General features: G+C 50.1%; 2 long non-coding RNA genes and 1 pseudogene across 2 annotated transcripts; all 3 read left to right on the forward strand.

Moving 5' to 3' along the window:
• Nucleotides 1-3,986: 3,986 nt before the first annotated feature.
• LOC120687327 lies at nt 3,987-5,916 on the forward strand. Its single transcript, XR_005680698.1, has 2 exons — nt 3,987-5,167; nt 5,666-5,916. It is a non-coding gene; the product is annotated as an uncharacterized LOC120687327 (long non-coding RNA).
• A 2,533-nt stretch (nt 5,917-8,449) lies between these two features.
• LOC120687317 lies at nt 8,450-10,362 on the forward strand (annotated as a pseudogene).
• Nucleotides 10,363-10,628: 266 nt separating this feature from the next.
• On the forward strand, nt 10,629-11,118 carry LOC120687335. The gene is made up of 2 exons (XR_005680700.1): nt 10,629-10,724; nt 10,844-11,118. It is a non-coding gene; the product is annotated as an uncharacterized LOC120687335 (long non-coding RNA).
• Nucleotides 11,119-12,429: the final 1,311 nt, after the last annotated feature.

A 12,429-nucleotide genomic window follows, 5' to 3' on the forward strand; every position in this document is an offset into this window, starting at 1 on the left:
ACGCACGGGCCCAAACCTAGTAACAACTAATTTTCTTGCTCATGGTTTTTTAGTCGGGCCACCATGATACTTCTCCAAGAGAGAGAATCGGATCAAGTTTATAAACTAATTTTGGAACCCGCCGTCCGGCATTGCGACGCGCCGGCGGCCGCCGGGCCGGGCGCGCGCACTGTGACGCCATGTTTGTTCGGCTGCGACGGCGATGGCTCGTGACAGGGTTAGGCGGGAGGTCACCACTGTTTATGTAGCTATGGTCTTCGTGTGTTTGGATGCAGCAATGGCAAATCGGTTAGATGCTTACTTGGCTCAGGCCACGCCGGCGAGGACCACCACCATTCCACCTGCCGGCCATCGAGCGAGCCCGTAGTGCGGCGGCGGTACCGTTGCAAGCTAGCTGGCCGCCACGTCCTACAGATATTAGTTTTAACAGCCGCCACGTCCTGCAGCAAGCAACTCGATCACACAAACACTTAACCCTCAAGCTGATCAGCCGATGCATGTCTCTAAGCCGAGCACTGCGAGCCTCGGTGGGAGACGAGCACTTCGCGCGGGAGCTGATCGAGCAATCAGCTGGGCATCCACGCGGCGCACATGTAGATCAGGGCTGCACAGAGGGCGTTTTGCAACATAGTCACAGGATTCGGGGTCGAGGGTACCGTTCCTCGACCCGGAAGCACCGATCCCGTCCCGAAAACTCGGAGTCGTTTTCGTTCCCGCCGTGTAAAAACCTCTCACAAGGACCGTATCTCGTTCCTCGACCCCGTCCCTCGACTCCATCGACACCGAATCTTTGTGACTACCAGTAGAGGTGCCGCACGTGTTTCAAAAAATCCTAATACATAATAATTTTATATTACAAAAGTTGTAATGACTAATAATATTATATTTACAAAAAAGATATACATGTTGCAAAGGACTTTCCCTCCTCTTAGCCCCCTGCTCTCCCTGCTCTCCCTCCCTTGGGATCTACATCGACACAGCCTCAGGGGATGGCCGCCGCACCACCTGGCACGGTCACGATGGCCGGCCGCACCGTCCGCCGCCTCTCGCCAAGCGAACTGGATGAATGCCGCCGCAACGGACTGTGCTTCAACTGCGATAAGTATGTCCGGGGCCACAACCGGGTCTGCGCACGCCTCTTCGTCCTAGAGATAGCAAGCGACACCGACGCTGCGGTGGACAACCCCGAACCGGCACCTCAGATCTCCCTGCAAGCCATCTCGGGCGTTCGCACCCGGGACACCATGCAAGTGGAGGTTCAGCTGGGCTGCATCACGGTGACCGCTCTACCTGACTCCGTCTCCACCCACAACTTCATGTCGTCGGCGGTGGCCATGAACACCGGCTTGTGCTTCATCCCGCGCACCGATCTAGCGGTGACGGTAGCCAATGGTGACCGTGTCCGCTGTCCGGGGGTGTTCCGTGACGCCGCGTTCTCCATCGACGGCGAGCCTTTCCGCGCCGACGTCTACGTGCTCCCCCTCGACGGCTACGACATGGTGCTCGGCACAGATTGGTTGACCACCTTGGGACCGATCCTTTGGGATTTTGGCCGCCAAACAATGTCGTTGTGGCATTCCAACCGGCGTGTGCGCTGGCGCGGTGTGCCGGGGCCACGAGGCTCGCAGCTCCATGCGACCCAAGGGCCGGACCTCCTGGATCTTCTCGCCGAGTTCGCAGATGTGTTCGCTGCTCCGACTAGATTGCCGCCACCACGTGCCCGGGATCACTTCATCCATCTCTTGCCGGGCACCCCACCAGTGACTGTGCGCCCCTACCGGTACCCGCAACTGCAGAAAGACGAACTGGAACGCTAGTGCCGCGCCATGGAGGAACAAGTTCTTATCCGACGCAGCTCCTCGGCCTTCTCCGCCCCAGTGCCCCTCGTCAAGAAATCAGATGGCACATGGCGCCTCTGTGTGGACTACAGAGCACTCAACGAGCGCACAGTGAAGGACAAATTTCCCATACCTGGGGTTGAGGAACCCTTGGACGAGCTACACGGTGCTCGATTCTTCTCCAAACTCGACCTCCGATCCGGCTACCACCAAGTGCGCATGAACCCGGACGACATCGCCAAGACAACGTTCAGAACACATGATGATCTATATGAGTTTCTCGTCATTCCCTTCGGCCTCACCAACGCGCTGGCCACATTCCAGGCTCTGATGAATGATGTGCTACGCCCGTTTCGCCACCATTTCGTGCCCGCCACGTTCTCCTTGTTGCCCGCGATCCTCGCCACGGCCCACAACGACAAACACGAAGGCGTTCAGCGCACACTTCATCACCTCTGCCGCGACTTCCACGTGGCGAACGCCCGCGCTGCAGTGTAGGACTTTGTCCGTTCCTGCGTCGTCTGCCAACGGAACAAAGTAGAACCCCTTCAACCCGCTGGGCTCCTGCAACCACTACCGGTTCCATCTGCGGTCTGGCAGGACATTAGCATGGATTTCATCGAGGCATTACCAAAGGTCGGAGGCAAGTCTGTCATCCTCACCGTTGTGGATCATTTTTCAAAGTACGCGCACTTCATTCCCTTGGGGCATCCATACACGGCTGAGTCAGTGGCGCGAGTTTTCTTCGCTGAAATTGTGCGCCTGCACAGCATCCCGACATCCATCGTCTCCGACCGTGACCCGATGTCCACATCGGCGTTCTGGAAGGCGTTATTCGCGGCGTCCGGCTCCAAACTTCTGATGAGCTCGGCGTTCCACCCCCAAATGGACGGACAGACAGAAGCAGTGAACAAGGCCATCGGTATGTATCTTCGTTGCATGATAGGGGATCGCCCTCGCCAATGGGTCCGCTGGCTCCCATGGGCCGAGTACATCTACAACACCGCTTTCCACACCTCTCTCAAGGAGACGCCGTTCCGTGTGGTCTATGGCCGGGATCCTCCAAGCATGCGCTCCTACGACCATGGCGATATTAGAGTGGCGGCTGTCGCCCAATCCATGGCCGAGTGCGATGCGTTCCTGGCAGATGTGCGACTCCGGCTCAAGCAAGCTCAAGCGGTCGCCAAGGCTACCTATGATCGCTCCCACCAACCCTAGCACATCGCAGTTGGCGATTGGGTATGGCTTCACCAACCCCTCCTTAGCTACCTCCAACGCACAACGGGGCTATCATGGCTGTTCCAGCAAAGGCACTCAAGGCTCGCCTCTGTCGCGGTGTTCGTCAGATTTTGGTGTAGTGGGAGGGACTCCCGCCCTCATCCGCGTCGTTTAGGGTATGGTGGATTTGGGCATGGATGCGCATAGGTTGGGTTTAGGGTTGCGAAATTGTTGCCTTTGTTTGCCATGTTATCTAGTCGTCCGACTAATCGCGATTAGTCGCGATTAGTCGGGCTTATCGGTCTATGGACCTCGATAAGGGGCACCGATTAGGTTGGAGCGACAAGTTTTCTAGTCGTCCGAATAGTCGTCGCCTAATCGCAATTAGTCCGCCGATCAGCTAGAAAAACGATCAGACCACGAGCCGGTGGTGGGCTATTTTGCGTTGTGGGCTTGGGCCGGTGGTGGGCTGGAGAGGCGGCCCATTAGGTTTTAGGTATATAGTCAGACACAGCAGCTCCCAGCTCCAGACCACGACCGTCCGCCCGCTCCTCCAGACTACTAGCGCCGTCCGCCGCCGCCCGCCAAATCCGCGCCAAAATCGCGCTGCCCCGCCCAAAATTGTGCCGCCCCGTGGACCGCCGCCGCCTGCTACACGTCCGCCGGCGCAGCTGCTGGCCTGCTGCTGCTACCGCGGCAAGACCCGGCGGCCGGCGACCCTCTTTCTTCCGCTTCCTAAGTTCCTGGCTTTGCCTCCGCCTTCGCCAGGCCTTGGGCGCCGGCGTTCTGCAAGGCTGCCACCAGCAGCAGCACCTGAAGATGACCTCCTCTTCCTCCGACGGTAAGTGGCATGTTTCTTCTCTATGCTCTCCCCTCCCCTGCTTCACTATCTGCTCGTGCTTTTTCTCCATGCTCTTCGCTCCCCTGCTTTACTGTCTGCTCATACTCGAGCTCCGCTTCCCCTCTTGTTTGCTATTCTTCTAGCTTCTTTCTCTCCTCTGCTTAGTGTTATGTGTATGTGCAGATGTGGATCGACGCCACAGAGCTATGGAAGTGTTCCCGCACATACACTTCCACCATCATTGTTGCCTTCATGCTTGCTTTTTATTAAGTAATATGTAGTACATATATCATATCGGTCCTGGGACACTAGGACGACTAGGCAGACGACTAGAACCGACTAGGCTCGACTAATCGGCCTGATCGACGACTAATCGCGACTAGTCGTCTGATCGGTCCCAAGGCGACTAGGTCCGACTAGACGATTTGAAAACATGGTTTGTTTGGATGTATACTTGGTGCGATGGGGATTGAATCAGTCGAGAATTGTAGGATCTGAAATTGGGTTATGTTCATGTGTTGAAATTTTCCAGCGAGTTAGCGTTGGATGGTATATTCGACAGTTTGATATGTGTTTTGGGTTAATTAGCCATGCGAGTACAAACAATTATTTCCACTTTATGTTCTTCCGATGGTAGCACAAGGAGTCTGAGTTCAACGAAACATGAGGGGGAAAAACTCTGTTCAATTGAAACTACCGTGAAATTTTGATTCATACCATCATAAGTGGCCTTGTCTATCTAGCTTCTAGGTTAATATTACTATCCTTTCACTGTGGTTCTAGCGCAATAATGTTCACATTAGTGATTAGTCAGATTGAAACTGGTAAGCCTCTAATAATTCTGACCAGTTAGAATCAGTGAATAATGGATGCTGCAACCCACAGAATCAAAGCAAACTTTTATTATCTCCTTTTTTTTGTTACAAGGAGTCTAGCTGAAAAGCACACGTATTCTTATCTCCAGCTTTTTCTAAACAAATGCCGCCAAAAGTAGATGTTGCATTGTAAATGCTTGACCATTTTTCGTAATGCTTGAATATTATTGCTGTTTATCTTGAACATTATTTCTAAAATCAGAGGGATTATTATGGTGGCCAATGAGGTTTTTGGCACACAACTTTTTTTTGGATTCGCAGTGATGCTCATCCTTGAATATATTGACTGATCTGTCATATTCTATTGCAGAACAGGATCATTTAGTCTCATTCTCAAATGGCTGGTTCGGACTTGGTATAATCTCCTCTGGCTCAACTGATGCTATTGTCCTCAGGTAGTGTTTAAGACACTGATCAGTAAAGCTTGGTTTGATCACTTGTTATTGGTGTGTTCCATTAATTCCCACTGAGTTTGTATATTGAGTACTCATTTTTATGGACCCATGATTATTCGGTGTGAGATACACTCGAGTAGTCAGATGTAAAGTAGCCCATATGAGCTACAGTATGAGCTTCTTTCCGACAGACTTCAAGCTCACCCATGAGGAATTTTGTAATACATGGTTAAGTAATTTGCAGTGACATAATTTTATAAACTAATTTCAGTTGGACATAAAGGCAAACTTGCTAAGAATAGTAGCCAACATGTCATAGCTGGCCACTATGAGTTTGAATGCTTTTGTTAAATTTTTATTACTACTAACAAATCGTAAGCATGGTTGCTTAATTAATGATATTAATTGAGTCTCATATTCAGTTGTCACCGTCATATAATATAATTTCAGTATGTAGACCCACTATCTGACATAGTTTCTGCATCTCTTTGCTACTAGGGCTGTACAAGGGAATGATTGGGAAGACTTTATTTGCTATCCAATTAAGCATCACTTGTGATTTTGTGAAGAAGTTATAGCTATAAGATCAAATGTATCGCCCAGACAAGTTATATTATCCTTATGGAAGATATGGACATGATTTACTATTTCACTTAATGATGATCACGTGAAATCTCCAAGATCATCTAATTATGCATGTGTGATGATCAACATGTTATCAATTATTTTATTTTTTCTTCGTTGCTTCATTTATTGCTAAAAACTAAAAAAATGAGCTCTCAGTAAAGATAGAACCTCATATTGCCAACGTGCATGGATTTGATTGGCTCCAAATTAATTCATGTAAACTCTCATTGGTTATTCCATCGCGTATCAATTGAGACTTTTCAGTAGCAGTTCAATGCAATCCAATCACTTTTAAACATCTCCACTTTAAACACGTGCCTGGGGCACGTGCATCTCTGCTAGTTGTATTAAAAATCGCATTCGATTCTTTTACATTTCTATCATTTTTACACTTTCCACAAATTATCTTCAAAAGTATCTATTTGTTCCTTAGATAACAGGATTGTATCGTTGACAAGCTAGGAACATTCACAATTTTTTTTTCTTGAATATGCAGAAGAGCTGCGCATCTTTGTATTAAGTAGAAGAAATATAGTTTGTTACAACGCGAGGATTACACTCTCGCCACAACTAGGAGCATTCATAAATTATGTACTTAAGTAAAGAATATATAATCATAGTCGTGTCCATTTACCCATCATGGCACACAGAACCAGTGCATATGGCATTTATTTGACCAAACAAAAAATAACTAAATCTTTTTGTATATTTGGAAAGGACTTTCCATCTACCACACGCTGAAAGGGCTATCAATCTATCCTTCGATCGATGGATAATAGGAACAAAAGCAATTAGCTAGGTAATTAAGAAAATTAATAGTGTAGCTTGGCGATGGAGCATCGGGTGCTAACCATGGTCGTGTAGCCAGCCGATCGATGATGCATGCACATGTGGCTCATTTCCACATCATCAACGTTTAGAAGTGTCGGTGACAGCGGGCGAGGTGCAGGACTTCTTGCAAGTCTCGATGTGAGAAGGGTCCGTCTCTCCCATACCACAGATGGTGTGGCACGCCTTGACGATCTCCGCAAGTCCAGCCTCATATTTTTCTTTGGCATCCATCCTCGCAAGCCTTGATGGAAGGGGGTTCCTTTAGCTCAGGGCATTTGCTATGGCACGTGAAACCCTCGAGGAACGCCGCATTGGCCCGCTGCCCAAGGCCGCACATTTCAACGCAATGGGGGCCTTTCTCAGCTTTGTCCTTACAGATTGGATGCCGCACGATTATCTATCCTCGGCTCCAACCATCCCCCCAACCAGCGTCTCCCATTGGATGTCACACGGATTGTGTTTTCTCCCGTCACATCGTGCATCCCGCAAGCCTCATGCAACCACATGCATGCTGCAGACAGGCACTCTGGATCCCTTGGCTCACCCACCACTTCACGCATCTCCTCGCTAGGCCGCGTCCATCGCCCAGCCTCCCTGCCGCCTGCCACCTTCTCGACCGCCGCGCGGCGCGGCCTCATCCTCCGCGGTGTACAGCGATGACGATGACGCCAGGGAGCCTTTTCTTCTTGGCGTCGATGGACACCGCGGCGTGTGGCGATGATGACGAGGCCGGGGCCGCTGCGCCTGCGGTGGTGAGGAGTTGGCCGACATCGTGGCGGTGGAGGAGGCCCACTCTCTCTCTCTCTCTCCACGGAGCACGTCGGCGCCGGCGCTCCCCTCATCCCTCCTGTCACCGGCCTCTTACGTCTCTGCCCTTGTCTCCTCCGCCTCTGCCTCCCTCTCCTCCCTCCGGCTCCGCTTCCCCCTCCACCCTCGCCTCGTCCCCCTCCGCCTTCGCCTCCTCCGCCTTCTCGCCATGGTCTTCGGGGAGGGCAGCGCCACCGCACGTGGGCGCTCGAGCTCGAGCGTAGCGGCGGAGCTGCGGCGCCCGGCACTCCGCCCTCTCCTGCTCCCTCCTCTAGTGCCCTCCTATGGCGGTGGCGCTGGCGGACGCCTGCGCGGTGGGGAGACGACGGGGCTAGCTAGATCCGGTGGCCTGGACCTCGGCCCGTGGCGGCGGCAGCTAGAATTGGCGGCCTCGATGTCCAGCTAGGGCGGTGGCGGCGCCCTCATCAAGCTCTGTCACGGCCCGATTAGGCGCGCCCTCCTTCCCCCTTCCTGGTCGGCGGCTATGGCGCGGGTGCCCGCGCGGGGCCCGGCAAGCGGCGCGGTGGAGCGGCGGCGGCAGCTCCTCCAGACGCGACACCGGAGTAGGAGCGGGGGCGGCCAGCGAGGCGCGGATCGAGGGACTGCGAGTTGATTTTCCAGTAGTAGAAGGGTTTTTATGCAAAAATCCTAGGATTTGCACGATCTAGACCGTCCGTGTGCCCGATCGGATAGCCGGGAAAAGCAGGTGATGTGGCCACACTGGCTGGCCACCTTTTGTTGCGCGAATCGTATTGTAAAGATTGCTAGCTTTTTCTATGCAAAATGCCATGACCGCCTGCCTTTCTTACAAGCGGGCCCGATTTTTGATGGGAGCCTAGCCTAGCCTAGCCCCTGGAAAACATAGCACGGCCCAAACATGGCCGCACGGAAGCCCAATCCGCCAAGCAAAGCCTTGGCCAGAGACTGCACTGCGGCCGCAGCCCACGGCAGTGCCGCCAGAACCCGCACCGTCTCCGCGGCACCCACCCCCCTTCTCCCACCGCACCGGTGGCCTCCACTACTCTACTCTCCGCTCACGCCATCGGCGTCGACGGCCCCCGGCAGCTGCCCCGATTCCGCCCCCCTCCCCACACACACACAGCTAAGAAACCCTAAACCCCCGGAACGAATTCGCAGCCCCTCAAGACCTCAGGCGATGCATCTCACTCTCGAATTCGGGTAATCCGTCTTCCAGCACCTCTCGTTTTCCTCCCGATTCCTCTTGCCTTGGCGCTTTAGTCTGCGTGAGCGCGGTTCCTGACGGGCAGAGCTGGTTTTGGGGGTTACAGGGGCGGGCTGGAGCTGCTCCTGGAAAACTCCACCAAGGTGCACAAGGTGGAGGTCTCGCCCAAGGACGGCGAAGGCAAGGTTACGATGAAGGGTTTGCTCTCCTGGGTCAAGGCCAATCTGATCAAGGAGCGCCCGGAGATGTTTGTCAAGGGAGATTCTGTGTATGTATCTGCTTTGCCCCCGTTTCTCTTCATTTCGACCAAAGGTGTCACACCCGGCTTTATAAAAAGCTTAGAAAGTGTTCTACAATGGTCGACCAGCTGGGGTTACCAGCGCACAAAGACAGAGTTTAGCAGCTTATTTCGAGCATGTTCATGCTGTGTGATGTAACTCATCTACATGTTCCTTCTTTGCTACAAAGATGCTCAGTGCTCCCATGTATTCAAGCAAAAATAAAGAAACACCAATCGAACTTATTGATGGAATTTAAAAAGTTAGCATTTATATACAACTATATGCTATCTTTCACTCTTCTGTTTGAGGAGGGAAAATATAGGTATAAAGCCAACCCACAAAGCTGTAGAGCATTAGAGCTAGATGCCAAGCACAGCTAGGTGTTTAATTTGGATTTCGGAGGAAAGGCACAGGCACAGGCACAGGCCCAGGCCCAGGCCCAAGCATGCAATCTAGTGCCTAACAGTAGGGAGTAGCAGTAGCCAGTAGAGTAGTGGAGGACAACACAGCGTGTACAGAGGCACAAGCCAGCGTGGGGCTGGAGGCAGAAGACTAGAGGAGCAGCATAGCATGCCTTAGGTGAGGATTTACCGAAAGGCAACCCTAGGTGCATCAAGAAAGTTTCCAGCTGCAACCTCTAGACAGTTCGTGACCAAGTCTGACCATCTCGACAATCTAGCTATCTAGCTCTACGTTTAGCCCCTAAACTTGTTATTGACACGCTGGCCAGTGCCTAGTTACCATCTAGATTCTAGGCAGACAATTATCCAGGTGAACACTGCATTAACTTCATCCCATTATCTCATTTTTTTCGTTGCAAAAAAAGTGAAGAGACATGAAAAGTGATACCTGACCGCCTTTTCTGTTATTTTTTCCTTCCAAATGATTTGGCAGAAATATATAGGTTACTTTTCTTGCCCATTTAGAGGTGTGTATGCTTTGTCAGTTCAGTAATGTTATAGTGTATTCAACTATTTCAAAACTAACAGTGGCCAGGTATTTGTTCTCATGGATTTTTCTTTGCTTCATGCGTGCAGGAGACCTGGGGTTCTTGTCCTTATAAATGACTGTGATTAGGAGCTGTGTGGTGGTCTTGATGCGGAGTTGGAAGAGAAGGATGCTGTGGTTTTCATATCCACTTTACATGGTGGTTAGTTTAATTATCGGGATGTGACATCTTATGATTCTTCTGATAATCGCATCTTGTATCATGTTGGAAATGGATTGCAAGTCGTGGAACTGAACCTGATGATATCAATATCATCAAACTATAGTTCCATTTTCCTGACTGAAACTCAGTCGCGGAATATTGTACACAACTGATCCTGTATTTGCAATACTGCTGTGCTACTCCTTGAATTGCTGTATACATAAGTGGATGGTCAAGTGACCGTATTTTAGCCACTGTTCCTTCATGACTATGGAGTTATCCTTAAAGTGAACAGTTTCGATGTACGAACGTGCTATTACTAGCGCGGATGCTGTTTCAGTTTTAAAGCTAGTGAGTACTCTGGGGATAATTGCTCATGTTGTTTTGTATTTTACTCCTGAGCGCCATGGGTTTATTACTGGTGCGGTGGTGCTGAACTGCCGATGCCTCAGTTATGAATCAGGGTCAATCACTTGACAACCTCTCTGCAATGAAGCGTAACACGTAGCATGGAGAATGTGACTCGCGAATTTGTTCATATTTGAGCATGATTCGAGGATCAGTTATCCTGTACTGCAATAAGTTCAACCGCAGCTGCCTCAACGACGCGCTGGCGGAGTGCGTCATCAAGGCCTGATCCAGATGCATGATATGTTATGGCTATCTAAAGATAATCGGGTATCCATTGCTATCTGCCAACCTTCTCCAATTATCAGTTTTTTTGAACTGAAATTCTCCAATTATCAGTCAATGAATGCTCCAATTGTTTTTCCTTGGATGGTGCATACTGATTTCAGGCTATTGAAAGTTGGCCTGATCAACAGCACGGACGACCTATGTCAGGCCCAGACATGAGCAGCAGTGGCTGAAGCTGATGGCAAATAAAGGACACGCTGGACTTACATGGCGCCCGAGATCCTGCTTGGCATGGCCCATGGTTGGACACTGCCTGCTGCATCTTGTGCTCGTAGCTTTATTGCAATTATGGTGGGAAGTGTGTAAGTCATATTCAGTGACATTGCAATTGGATATCTCCAAGGCCTTGGACCGTGTTAGTTGGGTTTTCCTTTTAGAGACGTTGCAGGCTCTTGGCTTTGGCTAGCGATGGCGTGACTGGATTGCGTCTTGTTGGCCACTTCCACTTCAAGAATTTTGCTTATTGGAGTGCCGGGGAGAAAATTCAAACATGCCCGGGGATTACGCCAAGGCGACCCATTATCGCCGATGTTATTCATCCTCGCAATTGATCCACTACACAAATTGATTGAACTGGCGGCAAGTAGAGGCATGCTACATCAGGTTCTCCCTAAATCAGCTAATCTACGTTGCTCCCTGTACGCGGACCCTCGGGTATCAGACGTAGACGTGGAATAGGAGCGAGTAACAATTATTTTATTTAATTGCGCTAACCAGAAGTCGAACTCGAGACCTCTGGCCCTGACCAATTCAACCCAAAAGTTTAAGCTGATGGGGAGAGGTGCGCAATTCACTTATATTCTAACAGTAGAGAGTTAAATAACATCAGCCAAGTGCTCACAATCTATGGGTATTGCTCGGGGCTTAAAGAAAATTTGAACGAGACCAAGATCTTCCCAATTAGATGTAGCAGGAGATTGTTTCGGACGTTGTGTGCAAATTCCCTGAAAAATACTTGGGCCTACCTCTGCACACGCGGATATTTCTCCAAGAGAGTGGATCGAGTTTATGTAACCGGTGGTCCCCCAAATGATAGCCCGGCTCACCTCTAGCGGTTAGATGAGCTAACTCCCTAGTTAATGTGTCTGAATGCAGTAAAAGGCCCATGAGAAATGTTGTGTCCCGACAAATAGCTGTAATGTGGCTTCTATGCCTCACTTTGAATTTGTACCACATTGACAGGACTCGAACATTAATCTGAACCATGGTTATTAATAGACATGAGCCAAGGGGTTAGCTTGTCAAAGTACCACTACCTGTGCCGTTTAAACTTTCATGATTCACGGTAACCTTTGGATTAATAAAAGTGGCAGCATGAACATTTATCATTATCCTCCCAAGGGAACAACTCCTAACCAACACATTTGGTTTGTGCATATAAAAATCATGTCGTTTGACTTATTCTGAAGGTAATTCGACAATTTTCGTAAATCACCATAGATATTATTGTTAAACTGTAGTAGAAAATTGAGGTTAATTTTGCATCTCAAAGAATTCGAAATAAACTGCGCATCATCATTTTTTGCAGTTGTTACAGAGTTAGGCACCTAAGTGTATTAAAAATCACATTCGATTCTTTTACATTTCTATCATTTTTACACTTTCCACAAATTATCTTCACATCTATTTGTTCCTTTCCTATATCAGTCCTTCTCCGGTACTTAGCGTCCCGATTTCTTCGCCAGCG

This window comes from Panicum virgatum, chromosome 2K (assembly GCF_016808335.1).
Source record: "Panicum virgatum strain AP13 chromosome 2K, P.virgatum_v5, whole genome shotgun sequence".
In the NCBI taxonomy this organism is placed as follows: Eukaryota; Viridiplantae; Streptophyta; class Magnoliopsida; order Poales; family Poaceae; genus Panicum; species Panicum virgatum.